Raw genomic sequence first — 19,863 nt, 5'->3', positions numbered from 1 at the left:
TACTTTACTATCAAGGAAAAAAAGTTAAAGGTCAAAAAACCCATAATTTACATTTAAATAAAGATGATTTCATATATGTTTTAGCTATCAGCACATAATAAAACTGTACCTATAATTGCAAGAATCAGTCACAAACAGTTAACTGAGAAATAATTTTCCCCTTAGTAAATTGTTACATATTATTACAACATATGTAACATTAGAAATGAGTTTTGAAATCAGTCACAAAGTGCATTGCTGCTGCTGCTGCTGCTAAGTCGCTTCAGTCGTGTCCGACTCTGTGCGACCCCATAGACGGCAGCCCACCAGGCTCCGCCATCCCTGGGATTCTCCAGGCAAGAACACTGGAGTGGGTTGCCATTTCCTTCTCCAATGCATGGAAGTGAAAAGTGAATGTGAAGTCACTCAGTTGTGTCCGACTCTTAGCGACCCCATGGACTGCAGCCTACCAGGCTCCTCCATCCATGCGATTTTCCAGGCAAGAGTACTGGAGTGGGGTGCCATTGCCTTCTCCGAGTGCATTGCTAGGTAGGCTTATATTTTAGTTAGACTCTTGGAAGAACTCTAAAAAGTAATTTTTCATCCTATTTAAAATACATATTATTACTTACTGAAGGTATGCCCAGAGTATTTGTGTTATCTAAAATTTAAGTCATATTAGTTGAAGATACTCATTGTCAAGAGAATTGTTTGCTTCTGTCTCACTGTTCCTCTTTCACCCCCTGAAGTGTCTGTCAGTCCTAAACCAATCATGAAATGTTTTGAAATGAAATCCTCTCATTCTCTACTATCTTTTTTTCCCCCCAGAAGTTACCTGAACGAATTTCCTATTTACTCTTTCAATATTTTTGTAACAATGTGAATCTCCTATTTTTTTTCAATGTTGCTATTCTTTGGTGATTTTAGCTTCTTATAAATATGCTTTAGTAACTACCACAGGAAACAAAAGGGAGTGACCACAAATGGTTCAAAAATTCACTGAGGGTTTTCCAGGTGGCTCAATGGTAAAGAATGTGCCTGCCAACACAGGAGACACGGGTTCAATCCCTGGTCTGGGAAGACCCCACATGCCACAGAGCAACTAAGCCCATGCACTACAACTACTGAGCCTGTGTTCTGAACCCGGGACTGCAACTACTGAGCCCTTGTGCCCTAGAGCCCATGCTCTATAATAAGAGAAACTGTCTAAATGAGAAGACTGCGCACTGCAACTAGAGAAAAGCCTGAGCAGCAACAAAGACCCAGCATAGTCAGTAAATAAATAAAATAAAATTATAAAAAAAGAAACACGCTGAAATCTTTAAAAAATATCAGAAAAAGCATATAGGTAAACAATCAGATATTTTCAATTTTATTTGGTTAATTTGTCATAATTTGCATTCTAAGAATCACTGGTCTTGAGAATCATTTAATTTCAGAATATCAGAAGACATGAGATCATTTTGACTATCATTAAAACAAACTGATACACTCAAAGCTACCCAAGCATTTAGTAGCATATTCCCCCACCTAGATCTCAGGTTTTCTGCCTTCTAGTTGCATATTCTTTACAAAATTTTTCTTTTTTTTTCCTTTTTCTTATTAATAATCCAAAGACCTTAGTTCTTCCCTTTCACCCAATCACCAAGTATTAAAAACCAAAAAATACATATTCATTCAAGACTTGTCTTCCATTGCCTTTTTACTATTTCCAAATTTATTTCCTTAAGTGTTTTAAAATCTCTTCTCTGTTGTCATTTGTTTCTTCTGCACTTATCTACCCTCATTGTTTAATAGAAATAATATTCAGAAGCAGTATCATAAAGGTCAATTAAGGTTTAACTGTATTTCTGAAATTTAAAATATTTGAATGAAATTCACGATTAATAAACATTATAAGTCTTTCAAGTATGGATTTTGAAACTGTAGCTTATTTCTCACAGAGATCTTGAGGAATATGGGACACTGGAACCTCAAAAGCAGCTGTTGGGTATGCTATTTATTCTCTCTCATCCTTATTTCTTTTAATTTTACTTATTACAATCAAGTCATAGAGCTGTTATGAACAGTAAATGAGACCTCTGTGCAAAATGTTTGGTACATACTGTAGTTGTTCTTTAGTTGCTAAGTGTTGACCAACACTTTTGCAACCCCCATGGACTGTAGCCCACTAGGCTCCTCTGACCATGGAATTTTTTCTGCAAAAAAAGTGGAGTGGATTGCCATTTCCTACTCCAGGGGGTCATCCCAACCTAGGGATCGAATACATTGGCAGGCAGATTCCTTACCACTGAGCCACTTGCAATTCTGGACATACTATAGGCATCCACTACATATCATTTCCTTGCAAAATCCTCTCATTTCTACAGAAAACTGTGGATTTTTGATAAATTCACATTCTAAATATTTAAAAAACTGTTTCTTTGCAAAAAAAAATGAGTGTGCTGACCATAATAGTAAGTAAATTAAGAATTATTTAATAATTTCCCCAAATACTACCATATATATGTTTTTTATTTTTAAAAAAAGTTTTTTTTACAATAACCTTTCTGGTTCTTTGAATATCATAGAGTACAATAGGAGCATGAAATTAATGACCATTTCTTTTCCTTCAGCTGCATTCAGTAGATTTGGTATATGGATAAGAATTTTCAAGTTTAAAATGTTCATCTGTACTACATTGATTGTGGTTGTGAAATGGTTTGAAAAAGAATGTTTCACTGTGTTACTCTGAAACTGTAATAGCATAGCATAAGATAAAGACATTTCAAAGGAAGGATTTCCCACCCAAGGAGGTTAAAAATATCCACCAATTAATGTAACATGAAAAGCTGATCCTGGCAGAGAGAAAGCACACAGAACAGAGAAGGTAGCAATGCAATGGAATAAACAGAGAGAATGAAAGAAATTTCTGAGGTGAACACACACACTTTGAAAATTAATTTTTAAAAATACTAAAGGCACCCATTTAATGGGGGCATATATATATATATATATATATATATATATATATATACACATACACACATATATATATATATATATACAAACATTAAATGAGAGAATAAATAAATGAAAAGACAAAACAAGAACCTGTTCAATTACTTTTAAAACTCTGAATCAAGAAATTAATTTCTCAGAATTCACTGTGTGGGATGAGAGTATATATAAAATCACCAGAAAGATAAAAGTATGAGGAACTGCAAAAAAGACAACTGTGTTAAGAGTAATGGTTATAATGAACTAGAAACTGATATTAGTTCTTACTGTTGATTGCTCATACATGTATATAATTTATCTTAATTTATGTTTAACAGTTTCTAGTTCTCACTTGACAGAGTGAGCTTAGTCAAGCTCAGTCTTTGGTTATTTTCAAAATAAAATCCTAGGTTAAAGAAACATTCCAGGTATTAGGGACTTCTAATTTTCCTTCAGGGTTGCAAATATTTAATGATCCATGACTTGCGTTTATCAACATTTTGTGTGCCAGGGACGTGAGTCATAGAAACAAGTGACAAAGTTGGCTGGTAGTAGCTAGACATTGGGTTGGCCAAAAAGTTTGTTTGAATTTTTCACACCACCTTATGGAAAAACCCAAACAAGCTTTTTGGCCAATCCAATACTTAATGAGCTAGCTTAGCTAAGCACTCAGTCTCCACAAGACAAAATAGCTTTGCTGTTCTCTACTACTTGATAACAAAGTTGGAGACTTGTCAAGCTTTTAGCTATATTCCTCCCAAATGACAGGAAATGTAATGTGAGTGTAAGCTTAGTCTCTCAGGCTAGACTCAGTTTCAATCCTGGCTCTGCCTTTACCAGCTGTGAGAACTTTAGCAAGTTGCTTAAACTCCCTGGGACTCAGTTTTCTTATATGTTGAGGAGATTATTGTTACATTATCAGTTTGTCTAAGGAGTAAATTGGGCTTCCCTGGTAGCTCAGATGGTAAAGAATCCATCTGCAATGTGGGAGACCTGGGTTCGATCCCTGGGTTGGGAAGATCCCCGGGAGAAGAGAACAGCTACCCACTCCAGTATTCTGTCTTGGAGAATTCCATGGACAGAGGAGCCTGGCAGGGTACAGTGCATGGGGTCACAAAGAGTCGGACACGACTTAGTGACTTTCACTAAATCAGTTAAAACAAGTAAAGAGCCTAGTTATTATTCCAGAGAACAGAGAGAAATAAAACAGAGAATTTAAAGTGATGTCTTGCCAACTTATAATTTAAAAAGAACAGCCTTTCTTGATAATAACTTCTAAAATGACTAATTCTAATCAATATAATGTAAAATAAGAGTGCATGTTCAGTGTGTCCAACTCTTTGTGACCCCATGGATTGTAGCCCACCATGCTCCTCTGTCCATGGAATTTTTCAGGCAGGAATACTGGAGCGGGTTGCCATTTCCTATTCCAGGGGATCTTCCTAACCCAGGGATCAAACCTATGTCTCTTGCTTCTCCTGCATTGGCAGGTGGATTCTTTACCACTAGTGCCACCTGGGAAGCCTAAAATAAGAGTAGAGAGCTCTAAAGGAGAGACCTGAAATAATGTAATTGCTTAGAAAAGATCAAGAGATATATCAAAGGATGATTATGATTAATGATGATGCAGTTGGAGGTCATGATTAGAGACGATAATAACAATCTAGAAAAGTCTTGGTGTTTAATAAGATTTTCTTTCCTTGATGACTAGCCTGGTCAAGGTTTTCAAACAGATCTGGTGACCTTAATCTGAAAAATAATTGTACTAAAAACAAATATTAAAAAATACTTGCACAAATAATAGACCAAGAAAGGAAAGGAAGTCCTAAGAATAGAATGGAGGTTGAAAAAGACTTGAAGAAAAGTTAATTTCAATCGCAATAGTGATAGGAAGCAAACAAACTCCAGCATAACTTTTGCTGTCTGAAGATATTTTAAACAACACTTCTTGGAAGAGCTCATTGATACCATGCATCTTATATGATAGATTCAGCCTGGTGATGCATTAGTTTCTGTGAGATGGAAATACATATGGAGAGTGGTTGAATGCAAACAGAAAGAGGAAAAATGGAGAAGCAAGTAATATATACATATATATATATATATATATATATATATATATATAAATTAAAGTGGAAGTCGCTCAGTTGTGTCTGGCTCTTTGTGACCCCATGGACTGTAGCCTGCCAGGCTCTACTGTCCATGGAATTCTCCAAGCAAGAATACTGGAGTGGGTAGCCATCCCTTTCTCCAGGGGATCTTCCCAACCCAGGGATCAATCCCAGGTCTTCTGCATTGCAGGCAGATTCTTTACCATCTGAGCCACCAGGGAAGCCCATATATACATATATACATATATGTATATATGTGTGTGTGTGTGTATATATACATATATATATATAAAGAGAGAAAATATAATTCATAGGTAATATATAATATAAATGCTATATATAATATGTATTTTATATGTGTGTGTATATATATATAAAACCCTTGAAAATTTATCTATATTAAAGTCTCCACTCATCCATTTCCTTTTTTCTTACAGGTGGAAAAAGGCAACCCTGTTTATTACATACTGGTCAAATTAACTCTAATATGTTAACTACCAGGACAAACCTTCAAACTCTAAATGTGCAGTCATTGTTGATGACTTGCAATGCAGTGTACTGGGCGGCAAGCACCACAGCTCTGCTAAAGAGAAAATTGTAACAGCCCAATTTAATTTCCTCCAATGATAATGCAGCAGTCCACATAGATAACATAGAAACAGGTGATACGATCTCACAGGACTTCAGCAAAGCATTTTACATTCTTCTTTGACATAGTTGCCAACTTTTGGATGTAACAATAAAAAGTGGTCATGCAATTTGTTAGGAATCTGCATGCAGACTATGACTACTCATGGTGCAACATCAATGTAAGTAATTAATCTTTCTTAACCTTGGCACTACTGACATTTCTTTCTAGATGATTCTATGTTGGGAGTGGGAGGACTGTTTTGTGAACTGTAGAATGTTTAGGGGAAACTCTGGCCTCTACCCACTCAGCACATCCTATTCCAGTCCTGTCAATCAAAAATGCCACTATACAATGTCAAATATATCTAGGGGAAGACAGAGGCAAAACAGTCACTGGTTGAAAAATCATAGATGTCACAGGACATACAAGATGGTATCTTCAGAAAGAGATCCCTAATCTATTGTTATTTAGCTTATAGAGAATGCTGGTATTTGTACATTTTAGTGTCTTTGAACGGAAAAAGCAGAAACTTGGATGACACTGTGCAAAAGAGAGCTTCAGGGATAAAGGGTGAAAGAAAAAGACATATTCTAGGCTGTGATAAAAATCTAAGCAAATTAATAAGGAGAGGAACATATTAGATTTTGCCTTGTTATCAATTATGATTCTAAAATAAATCCCTTTATTAGATAGGATGATTCGCACCTTTTGGTTTAACATGAACAAATACTCAAAAGATACTCAATCAAGATTTAAAAAACACAGTTTTATTAGAGAACAGGGAGAAAAAAATAGATGCTTACAACTATTAATGAGAATGTCTCTTTTGGTGCAGACGATTAATTTTTCTAGCTTAACCCCATAAAAATCTTGAGAAATTTCCACAGGTGCAATAACTAAGGAAAAATCAGAGGATAAGGAATTCCTAGTCCGAATGAAAAATTATGTAAGTGCTAGATCTTTGTTAAAAGTTGCTTGCTATTCTGAGTTCAAAGGAAGATCAATGGTGTAATTAAGAAGGGATTACAAACTTTAGAGGAAACAACAGTTATCTAGTTTGAGAAATTAATTACCAGAATCACTAAGGGAAATCAACTGGATAAGTAACCTCAACTTTGAAATTGAGAAATCCTTTCCATCTTAAAAATAATTTAAGAAAACAAGAATCAAAACAGTAACAACAAAAACCAGAAACACGTATCTGATAGCTGAGTGCAAAAAACTAAGTGCATGTTTATTGCTTACTGTGCTGATGAGATTATGAGTAAGGCTGCCCTTCAACTGTGCAGCATAATATACAGAACTGGAGGATAGAAATTGCTCTCAGAGTCATCTGTCTTGCCTTATTGGAATTCTCATTCAGGGCCTGTATTTACTTGATTACAAGAGAAGTCTTTGTCTTTGGAAGAAGAATACTACTTATACATATTATAAGTTCTCTGATATTTTTACTTCTGCTCTGTACCTGGTCATTCCTTCTCATTAGGGTATAAATATCTTTCTATAAAAGTCTATGCCTCTTAAGAATTAGGAAGATAGATGAAATGTCTAGGATATTTGTCCCTTCAAACAAGATAGCTCTTTAAAATATATGAATATCCATGTAAATGGACTAGAAGGAGAGTTTCACTCTCTGAAATGTCAATGAAAGCATTAATTCACCTTTAAGGGGTCTCTCTACTCCATTATCTAGAGTTTTCAGTTTGGAGACAAAATAGCAGTTGAATATAAAATATTCAGCATTGTATCATTAATAATGTATTCCCAAAATAGACTCATTTTTAACATTCCACCCCCACCCCTACATAGAGCTAAAATAGATTCTAGATGTTGAATGCAAGGGCTCAGTTATTTCTACTGCTTTAAGATATACAAGAAAAATAAAAAATAACAGAGGAGTGACTTGTGAAAAATGAAATTCTAAATGATACCATTCTGGAAAAATACTTTAAACATTGATAAAACATCTAAAATCCACTAGTCATTGCAATATGGCACAATGCCTGGCACATACAAACAAAGCCATCAAATTTCTTCAATTAGAGTAGTGTGGAACAATTTAATAACTATTTCTATGAATCAAACTCTAAATGAGAAGTATCATCATTGCTATGAAAATATCACTGAATGATTGAAAAAATATGGACACCTTTAACAATAAACAGGCTTGACTCTCTGTGGCCATGGGAGAGTATTCACCATTTGCAAATATACTTGAAATTGTTTTTTAAAAGTACTTCTTCCTTAATTGTTGTAATATTCTAGTAGCATCAAAAAAGCAAGAAACTAAATCACAAGAACTTAACAGTCAGAAAATAAAAACAAAATAAATGAATATATTTAAAAGTCACACACAAGTTATTTCTTAAAGTCTAGTAGTAGAGACAAAAATGTTCTCCAATTAATACTGTGAAAGTGGCACTCAATATAAATGAGACATCTTCTGCTTTGCCTTAATGCACCTCTTGTCCCAGTTTGTCTTGTTTTTTTGCTGAAATTCATTGCTCCTGGGCTGGGCAACCAAGCAGAAAACTAGTTTCTACCTCACTGGACAGAAGCATTAGAGATGTCAGTCTGTGCAACATGTATTGTTTCAATTTTCTGGAATGTTCCAAACAGATTAATTTCTTTTCTCCTAAAATCTCTATAAGGTATTCTAAAGCTCTCTTAGAAGTTTTTAAGGTGATCACTTTTTAGACATATGTATGTGCAAGTATTTCTCTCTCCTCACTTCTACCCTCCATCCCTCCAATTTATCTTTGTCATTTCTAGATTTTACATTTTCATTGGAAAAACACACTGCTATGTGCTACAGATATATTTCTATATTTCTAAGCTAGCTTTTTGCTTCATTCAAAACTGTATTTTCTTGATCACTTTCCTAGGAGAAAAGAAAATGCTTAAAGGTACTGATGACCTCCTTTTTTTTTTTTTCTCTCCATCTCCCAACATCCAGTTTTTACTATGCTTAAAATCTCTCTTCTTGTAGTTATACTTGAAAAATTTATTGGGGCAGCAAAAAATATTTTGCCTATATGCTCTTAGCTAAGCAGAAAGAAGGTGTGGTAACCAGTGAGCATAAAGAGAAACAAAGAAGTAATTTAACAGTATTTGTTTAACCTATAGGTTATGAGAACACAATAGCTTAAGAATTAAAATCTGATCAAATCACTGGAAAATAAACACAGATACCTCCTATTTTCTCATTTCTATATCATTTAACTTCTGTATGTGCTGCTGGACTAGGATATGGAATGCTGTGAATAACTATCTAACATTGATTCCTTCTTCAAGGGCAAAATAATTTACAGTTCTAATATGCTATCAAGAGATAATGACTACATCCCTTTACCAGAAAATGTGTTAATAGTTTATGCGAGCAATCTGAAGTAGAATAATCTAGTTAATACAAATTTCCAAGAGTTAACATGGAAACTTATCCTAAAACATATTAATATATATTAAAAAGTAAGACACATCTCTTCCTCCCTTCATTCAGCATGCTAAATATTATAATATTGTCTGCCCATGACTTATTTCATTTTGAGAACAAATTGTTGATCCACAAAGAGGGACTGGAGTGATTCCAACACTTCTATAAAATACCTCATTTGAATCTCTCATTGGCAACCTCTCATCATAACAAAATTAACTGTATTTCAAATGCTGTAAAATGTAAATCACTAATTATACTACATTCTGTACATGGAGTATTAAAATGAAGATTGATTACTAGTACATGTTTTCCAGAGCTTCAGATCACTAGCAATTTGAGGAATGATTCAATAACTACTTATCTAAAGCCATGATATATATAATGATCCTTTTAATAGTGGCACAGTCTTTACTAAATTATATTGAGATAATAAAGATATTTTATGTTTAGATTCTTGAAATACCTAACCACAAAAACACAGAAATCACGATTATTGTTTTTTATTCCTCTTTCATTGATTGATTATCCTTGGCCTAGAAAACCATGGAACATGATATTAAAACAGTTCAGAGTTGCTTTTATCTAAACATACTTGCAGTAAATAAAAACAGATCTTCTTCATAAAGCCATGTCACATAAATAGTTTCCTTCAAATTAAATTAAATTAACAAAATTTCCTTGGAAAGTAGGACCATGGTCCTTCTCTATAAACTGGAGAAGTCTTTGGTTCTTTAGAAAATGCTATTAAGAACTAACTGAGAAAGGATGGCAATTGAATTAAGTAAGTGTCAAGAAACCTACAGTCGTCTAAGATGATAAATCTCATGGATGGACTTTCATAAATACAATATTTTTACTAAATGTTATAATTTTAAGAGGTTAACTTTTCAATTCTATAAATTAAGTTCTATGAGAATAGAGGCATACTTTGATGGTAATTAGATGATTTTCCAAACGGATTATTAAGAAAACCTGACCTTACTGATGTGCATTTGAGTGAGCATTTACAGGCATCAACTCATGCCATAAATGGGAGAACTGGTTGAAAGCAAAGCAAAGAAACTTTTTCTAAACACAATATTATTTTATTAGAAACATTTCTATCATTTTAATTCCTGTTTCACACTGAACAAATTAATGCTTATTTATTTATGTCAAAAGGAATATTAATGTTGTGATGTGTGTCTTTTATGAATTATCATGAAACTCTCTACAATTAGCACTAATAAGTACTTTAAATCTTGATTTTAGTTCAACCTTCTAAAAAGTAGATTACTGACTAACCCTTTAAAAGTAGCCTCTATGCCTGGAGACTGAGCTATGTGATTAGCGCTGAGTTTTATAAGAAAAAACAGTGGGGACTTGCCTTGTCCCTGTCATGTCAAAATACACCACTTACTAGATTAGAAATTAAAATTCAGTCCAACTTATTAAGAGTGACTTATTTTAGTCTATACTTTTTTTCTTTCACCTGAGGAAAGAGGAGAATGAGGAGTATAACCCCTTTTAGCTTCAACTCTTCTCCCGTGACTGTTTACTCCCTCATAAGGGTTATTTACTGTTCTTTATGAAGTTAAGCTTTTATTACCATCTCATAAAATTTTTTCAACCAAAAAAATAGAGACAGCAGTTCTATAAGTGAGCTCTAGGGTTTCTTACATTGTCTTCAACTATCACTTTTCTTGACTGTTTTAATTTGAATCTCCAGCAAACTGTTCTTAAGGAGAAAATAAAATACATAAAAATTTCTTTTATTGTTTATACCTTTAGACTAAGCTACCTCAGTTAACTAAACAGTTTATTTAAGTCTCAATTTACCTCACTCTGCTTGTTCTGGTGCTTTCTTAATTCAAACTCTATGCACCATTCAAGATAGAGGGTCAAAAAGAAAACCCTGTTAAATAGAAGAAAATTCATTTTCTACAAATGAAATTAATGTTGGGTGGATATGGGAAGGTTAAAAGAATATTGACCTAACTTCAGATTTATCATTTTTAAAATATGGAATAAAATAAACATAAAATCTACAGAAAAAATGGTTTGGATCTGTTCCAGGCAACTGCATGTGAAAATATTTTATCAGTTATACAAGGGTACAAAAGTATTAACTAGTTTATGCACATATGTATATGTATGTAGGCATATATTTCTACTATGAACATGTATTTTATGTTAAATATAATGCTAAGAAAAAGGCAAGCAACTATTACATTTTGATGTCACTATGTACATTATACCTCAAAACTTTTCCAAATTTTTAGTTGGAAGTTATTTTATTTCAGTAACAGCACATGTGGCAGATTAAAGAATCCTAAATAAGTAGTAATTTTAAAAACCATAAACAAATATACAAAAGTGCATACCTGTTCACTGGGAGGGGATATATTTTTGAGAATATGTATGTAGTTTTATGTAGTCAGTTATAAACTTCACAACTATTCAAAATAAGTAGTCTACTGAATTAAGAATATTATGATAAAATACTTAGGAAGCTACTAACTGTTAAATGATGCTCTGTGTTCTTAAATTGGGTCAGTAATAATCAATGCTCTATTAATTCAGAACTTCCCTGTATTAAACCAATATATCCTACATTTAGGGCTAATTTTCAGCCAAGGTCTTTTACTGAACATTAAGAACATACATATGTATCTTATAATTATGCTTATTTACATATTTTGAAATGTAGATGTAAAGAAACTATAATATAAATAATATGATTTTTTTTCACCCTTCAGTCTGAAAAGATTTGTTGTGAAGTTAATCTTAATATATTAATCACAGTGAAATAGCGAAGGTTAACTACTAAACACCAAATTGATGAGATCAATTAAAAAAATTTCTGGTTTCATAGACATTTGTCTACATGTATAAAGTCATTTTGATATTTACCAAACCCTAATAGTTAATTACTGTAAAGTATTATCTTACTGTTACTTTTTTGAAAAATACTTTAATATTATTTCCTATTTTATAAAAATATAACATAACATATAATAATAATTCAAGATTTTAATCATAGAGAAGAACTATGACAAGAAAAGTGTACTAGCAATGAAGCAGTAAGAGCTGTAGGAAAAAATGAGGCCTGTACTATTTAGAATTTAACTCAGATGACCATTATATCTAGTACTGTGGGCAAGAATCCCTTAGAAGAAATGCAGTAGCCATCACAGTTAACAAAAGAGTCTGAAATGCAGTACTTGGACACAATCTCAAAAATGACAGAATGATCTCTGCTTGTTTCCAAGGCAAGCCATTCAATATCACAGTAATCCAAGTCTATGTCAGACCAGTAATGCTGAAGAAGCTGAAGTTGAATGGTTCTATGAAGACCTACAAGACCTTTTAGAACTAACACCCCAAACAGATGTCCTTTTCATTATAGGGGACTGGAATGCAAAAGTAGGAAGTCAAGAAGTACCTGGAGTAACAGGCAAATTTGGCCTTGGAGTACAGAATGAAGCAGGGCAAAGGCTATTCAGTTTTGCCAAGAGAATGCAATGGTAAGACCAAACACCCACTTCTAACAACACAAGAGATGATGCTACACATGGACATCACCAGAAGGTCAATACCAAAATCAGACTGATTATAGTCTTTGCAGCCAAAGATGGAGAAGCTCTACACAGTCAGCAAAAACAAGACCAGGAGTTGACTGTGTCTCAGATCATGAACTCCTTATTGTCAAATTCAGACTTAAATTGAAGAAAGTAAGGAAAACCACTAGACCATTCAGGTATGACCTAAATCAAATCCCTTACGGTTATATAGTGGAAGTGAAAAATAGATTCAAGGGGTTAGATCTGATAGACAGAGTGCCTGAAGAACTATGGACGGAGGTTCATGACATTGACAGGAGGCAGTGATCAAGACCTTCCCCAAGAAAAAGCAATGCAAAAAGGCAAAATGGCTGTCTGAAGAGGCCTTACAAATAGCTGTGAAAAGAAGAGAAATGAAAGGCAAAGGAGAAAAGGAAAGATATACCCATTTGAATGCAGAGTTCCAAAGAATAGCAAGGAGAGATAAGCAGTTCTTCCTGAGTGATTAATGTAAAGAAATAGAGGAAAATGATAGAATGGGAAAGATTAGAGATCTCTTCAAAAAATGACAGATACCAAGGGAACATTTCATGGAAACATACGCAGAAATGGTATGGACCTAAAAGAAGCAGAAGATATTACGAAGAGGTGTCAAGAACACAGAACAACTACAAAAAAGACCTTCATGACCCAGATAATCACGATGGTGTGATCACTCACCTATAGCCAGACTTCCTGGAATGTGAAGTCAAGTGGGCCTTAGGAAGCATCACTACAAACAAAGCTAGTGGAGGTGATGGAATTCCAGTTGAGCTAGTCCAAATCCTAAAAGATGATGCTGTAAAAGTGCTGCACTCAATATATCAGCAAATTTGGAAAACTCAGCAGTGGCTACAGGACTGGAAAAGTTCAGTGTTCATTCCAATTCCAAAGACAGGAAATGCCAAAGAATGCTCAAACTACCACACAATTGCGCGAATCTCACACACTGGCAAAGTAATTCTCAAAATTCTCCAAGACAGGCTTCAACAGTATGTGAACCATGAACTTCCAGATGTTCAAGCTGGCTTTAGAAAGGCAGAGGAACCAGAGATCAAATTACCAACATCTGCTGGATCACTGAAAAAGTGAGACAGTTCCAGAAAAACATCTGCTTCTGCTTTATTGACTATGCCAAAGCCTTGACTGTGTGGATCACAACAAACTGTGGAAAATTCTGAAAGATATGGGAATACCAGACCACCTTACCTCCCTCCTGAGAAATCTGTATGCAGGTCAAAAAGCAACACTTAGAACTGGACATGGAACAACAGACTGGTTCCAAATAGGGAAAGCAGTACATCAAGACTGTATATTGTCACCCTGTTTATTTAATTTATATGCAGATTATATCATGAGAAATGCTGGACTGGATGAAGCACAAACTGGAATCAAGATTGCCGGGAGAAATATCAATAACTCAGATATGCAGATGACACCACACTTATGGCAGAAAGCGAAGAAGAACTAAAGAGCCTCTTTTGAAAGTGAAAAAGGAGAGTGGAAAAGCTGGCTTGAAATGGAACATTCAGAAAACTAAGATCATGGCTTCTATTCCCATCACTTCATTGCAAATTGATGGGGAAACATTGGAAACAGTGACAGACTTTATTTTCTTGGGCTCCAAAATCACTGCAGATGGTGACTGTAGCCATGAAATTAAAAGATGCTTGCTCCTTGGAAGAAAAGCTATGACCAACCTAGACAACATATTAAAAAGCAGAGACAAAAAAAAAAAAAAAAAAAGCAGAGACATTACTTTGCCAACAAAGGTCTGTCTAGTCAAAGCCATGGTTTTTCCAGTAGTCATGTATGGATGTGAGAGTTTGACTATAAAGAAAGCTGAGTGCCAAAGAATTGATGCTTTTGAACTATGGTGTTGGAGAAGACTCTTGAGAGTGCCTTGGACTGCAAGGAGATCCAACCATTCTATCCTGAAGGAAGTCAGTCCTGAATATTCATTGGAAGGACTGATGCTGAAGCTGAAGCTCCAAAGTTTGGCTTCCTGATGTGAAGAACTGACTCACTTGAAAAGACTCTGATGCTGGAAAAGATTGAAGGTGGGAGGAGAAGGGGACGAGAGAGGATGAGATGGTTGGATGGCATCACAGACTCAATGGACATGAGTTTGCGTAAGCTCCGTCCAGTAGTTGGTGATGGACATGGAATCCTGGAAGGAAGCCTGGTGTGCTGCAGTCCATGGGGTTGCAAAGAATCGGACACAACTGAGTGACTGAACTGAACTGAACTACTATTTAGAAAGCCTGTCTTTAATAAATGAGTACTTTTTCTCTCATGTATGTAAATAGTACCATTATAAAATAGCTTATTTCATCAAACTCACTTCTATTAGACTGATTTCTTATGTTGCTTTCCAAAGAGAATAATTGAAAACAACCCCTAAAAAATATTATTCTTCCAAATCACATTTGGCCATCACAGTCGTTATTTCTTAAATCTGTACATTCTGACAGAAATAAAATTGACAGAAATAAAATTTCTCAATTTAGGTTATGGAAATTACTCTCAGAAATAGACATTAAAAAAATTTTAGACATTCCAAAAATCTTAAAAATAGCCATCAAAACAGCAATCAGTGAAGCAAAACATATTCTTGTAAAAATCAGCTCATGAATACCATCTGCTTTGCAATAGGATCCTGGCTTAAACTCTGGAACAAAAATATTTTAATAAGGAATTTGTCTATCACCAAAAAACTTCCAAAATTGTTCAACAAGTCTAAGGGTAGGAAAAATCAGCTGTAACACTTGGCAGTTTATGTATTTTTAAGACCAGATAGAGGTGATAAGATTTTAAATGTAGCTTATTTTAGTGTAAAAAGTTGCATGTATCACTATTGATAAAACATGTGCTATTTCTGAATGTATTTCTTTTTTGGTAGCAAAATCTTTTTTTAAGACAGATAAATCATAAAGGATATGTCTAGCTCTGAAAAAATTATTTGAATGTACACTGCTAGTTCTTTCATTGGCTGTTACTTTCTCTCCTAATTTTGTAGAGAACATTCTACATTTTTTTTGATGTTCTTGATCATTTGGGGTCATGATGTAAAAAGTCTCACTGTGTGAAAGAACTACGCCAAAGCCATTGACTGTGTAGATCACAACAAACTGTAGAAAATTCTTAAAGAGATGGGAATACCAGACTACCTTACCTGCCTCCTGAGAAATCTGTATGCAGGTCAAGAAGCAACAGTTAGAACTGAACAAGGAACAACAGACTAGTTCCAAATAGGGAAAGGAGTAGTCAAGGTTGTATACTGTCATCCTGCTTGAAAGTGAAAGTCGCTCAGTCATGTCCTATTCTTCGTGAACCCATGGACTATACAGTCCATAGAATTCTCCAGGCCAGAATATTGGAGTGGGTAGCCTTTCCCATTTCCAGGGAATCTTCCCAACCCAGGGCTTGAACCAAGGTCTCTTGCATTGCAGGTGGATTACTTACCAGCTGAGCCACAATGGAAGCAGAGTACATTATGCAAAATGCCAGGGTGGATGAAGCACAAGCTGGAATCAAGAGTGCCGGGAGAAATATCAGTAACCTCATACTCAATGACACCACCCTTATGGCAGAAGAAGAACTAAGGAGCCTCTTGATAAAAGTGAAAGAGGAGAATGGAAAAGCTGGTTTGAAACTTAACATTCAGAAAACTAAGATCATGGCTTCTGGTCCCGTTACTTTATGGCAAATTGATGGGGAAACATTGGAAACAGTGACAGACTATTTTCTTGGGCTCCAAAATCACTGCAGATGGTGACTGCAGCCATGAAATTAAAAAACGCTTGCTGCTTGGAAGAAAAGCTATGACCAACTTAGACAGCATATTAAAAAGCAGAGACATTACTTTGTCAACAAAGGTCCATCTAGTCAAAGCCATAGTTTTTCCAATAGTCATGTATGGATGTGAGAGTTGGACTGTAAAGAAAGCTGAGCACAAAGAATTGATGCTTTTGAACTGTGGGGTTGAAAAAGACTCTTGAGAGTCGCTTGGACTGCAGGGAGATCCAACCAGTCCATCCTTAAGGAAATCAGTCCTGAATATTCATTGGAAGGACTGATGCTGAAGCTGAAACGGCAATAATTTGGCTACCTGATGTGAAGAACAGACTCATTTGAAAAGACCTTGATGCTGGGAAAGATTGAAAGCAGGAGGAGAAGGGGACGACAGAGGATGAGATGGTCGGATGGCATCACTGACTAGAAGGATATGTGTCTGACCAAGCTTCAGGAGTTAGTGATGAACAGGGAAGCCTGGCATGCTGCAGTCCATGGGGTCATAAAGTGCCGGACATGACTGAGTGACTGAACTGAGCTGTGTAAAAGAAAAAGGGCATGAGGAAAACATTTTGGTGCTCTGGTTTATGAAAATTTCATAGATGTGATGCTAGAGATAATCCACACACACACACACAAATGTTGAATTGAAATATATTTTAGAAAGTATACTGTCATCCTTTAATCAAAATAAGAAAAACATAGAGGAGAAAGCAGAAGGAAAAACTGTAACTCTCAACTCCACAAAAAGTATAGTGAAAGAATGAATGAAATTTCATTTATTTGTTTGGCTTTGTTTCTTTTTTTTGGTGTTGTTTTGTTTTAAGTGGGAGTGAGGAATTGGTGAATTCACCTAAATTAAAAGCAGTTTGATGGTAACAGTGGCCTGTTCATTCATTGATTCATCATATTAGTTTATTGTTATAGAGAACCTACTGTGAGCCAGGCATTTTTCTGGGTAGATAATAAACATAAAAATGTTATCATGTAAAACAAAAATCCCCACCCATAAGTTCTGGTTGGGGAAGAAAAGACAACAAATAAAATGATAAAGGAAAAGACACTATACTTTTGACAAACTGTGATATGGAGAAAAATCACAAAGGGCATGAGGATCAGAGTGTTAGAAAGGTAGGTGGTTTTCAACTAGTCAGTCAGAATGGTCTCAGTACCCAAAAGGAATAAATTTGAAATGGTTATAAAGAACAGGAATCTAAAATTCCTAAAGTAGCATCATTATATATTCCATAGGCTAGGAAAGACAAACAGTTACTATGAGAGTTGAGAATTTTTTTTCTACTATCCCATAAGTAAAGGTCTTTAACGACAGTAAGTTTTTGCTGAGGAAATAGAGAAATTGCCGAATGTACCTCCGTGAGGAAAGGGAATCAAGGTTACTGGATATCTGCAATTGCCAGACTTGGGATGGGAATGTTGTATTACTTTCAATCATTAGAGATGATTTGATCACTCTATACTAGTGTCCAATCATTTTTAATTATTTGACTCCCATAAAACATTTTAATTGAAGAATTCTACTGATAAAAATTAGAAATAAATGTTTGTGTGCATACTGTCTTTCATCAAAAAGCTTATTTCTTTTTGTGCTTTTTCTAAATCATAATGAAAATACATTATTTTCAAGTATTATCTAAATAGCGAGCTCAACCTCATGAGAAGGAGTACATTTCTGAATATTTTAGTTGTATCTTTTGGGAATTTTTCTGGGGAGCAAACAGAAAAACTCAAGGTAAAAGGTGGCAATTTTTTTTTTCATCTTTACTCAGAGTTAAAATTTTATATTTGTAAAAGGAAGAAGACTACATGATAAAAGTGTTTGGTTATATAAAGTTGCCAAAAATAGAATTTAGCTTGGGGGCTGTGACTTTGATATCAAAATGACAAAGTCTGGAAAAGAGATATAGTTCACCTCTTGCAGACATCGGGGAATATTACGTAACTCAATAAAACGATGTCAGATAACTCCCTGCACCAGTTAGGCCCCCTGTGTACTAGTCTATGATTTTATGTTAATTATTGCTAATTTAAACAATTAAATGTATAAGATATCTTAGGGTTAAGCTTGAACTCAAAGTGCCAGTGAAACACTAACCAGATGATACAGGCTCCTGGCTTGGAATTTCTGCGTCAAAAGTGTTAACTACAATTCCAGGATGGAAAAACACTATCAGTTAAAGGATCTCAGATGGTTGGATTCCTACAGAGTGGGAAAGGAATAAATTTAAATCTCTGATATTCCAAATTTCAGAATTAAGACAAATGTTTGGAAACTCCAGGAAAAGATATTTTATTCATATGGAAGAATTTTGTAATAATGAAAGCTCTCCTATAAGCTTGTGAGATAGCTGCTAGGAAAAAAATAACTGCATATGGAAAGAGGACCAAAAGCAAACAAACCACAAAACAATCCACATTTGCCTATGAAACAAACTAAAGGGGCAATATAGTGCTTTGATGTGTCTTATGGGTTAAAAAAACAAAACAAAACAAAAAAAACAAGCTTTGTTGGAGTGCTGATCCTTAGTACCTCAGAATGTGAAACCACTCAGACACAAGATATTTACAGGTAATCAAGTTAAAACAGATCTTTAGCACTGACCTAATCAATAAGACGAGTGTCTGATAAAGAGGGGAAATTTGGACGTGGAGACAGCCACACAGAGAGGGAAGGCAATGTAAAGAGACACAGGGAGACCACCTTTTGAAAGACAAGGAATGCTGGAGGCTAGTAGAAGCTGGGAGAGAGGCCTGCAACAGAAAGAACGAACCCTGCTCACACCAGGATTTTGGACTTTTAGTCTCTAGAACTGTGACAGTACATTTTTGTGGCTTAACTTACCCAGTTAGTGTACTTTGTTACGAGAGCCCTAGCAAATGAATACAATAGTGGGGCAAGAAGAACAAAATGGTCACACTGCTGGGAGGTCAAGCATGAAATCTGCCTTACCTTGTACGTTTAGAGTTTAGCACAGTGTTTAGAAAAGACCAATGAATGGATGAATGTGATAATGAGAGAATGCAAGCAAGTTAAAAAATGAATAAACCTCATTGACAGGGGTTTAAATTAGAATTTAGGGGAGAACAGAGGAAATGACAAGATAAAAAGACAGACACAAAGCATGGTACTGAATTAGCAAAACAAACAAACAAACAAACAGCAAAATCAGAAAATGTTCCGTAAGCCTCAGAAGAGACAAATAGAGAATAACTGTAAAGCGCCAAGTTTAGCATTCTAACTGGTCAGGTTACAGGTTCATTAAAGAATCATGATAAGGGCACTAGCCTACTCTGGGCTTTGTTCCTCATCTGTAAGGCATCTGGACTGTCTAA

General features: G+C 35.0%; 1 protein-coding gene across 1 annotated transcript in view; it reads right to left on the bottom strand.

The window, feature by feature from the left end:
• PCLO (piccolo presynaptic cytomatrix protein) overlaps positions 1–19,863 on the bottom strand; it is a 359,914-nt gene that overhangs the window by 131,947 nt on the left and 208,104 nt on the right. The gene's annotated exons all lie outside the window — the stretch shown is intronic.

Source organism: Giraffa tippelskirchi, chromosome 10, assembly GCF_054371585.1.
Source record: "Giraffa tippelskirchi isolate mGirTip1 chromosome 10, T2T-mGirTip1v1.2.pri, whole genome shotgun sequence".
In the NCBI taxonomy this organism is placed as follows: Eukaryota; Metazoa; Chordata; class Mammalia; order Artiodactyla; family Giraffidae; genus Giraffa; species Giraffa tippelskirchi.
Note: the sequence above shows the minus strand (reverse complement) of the source record. Positions and strands in the feature narration are given on the sequence as shown.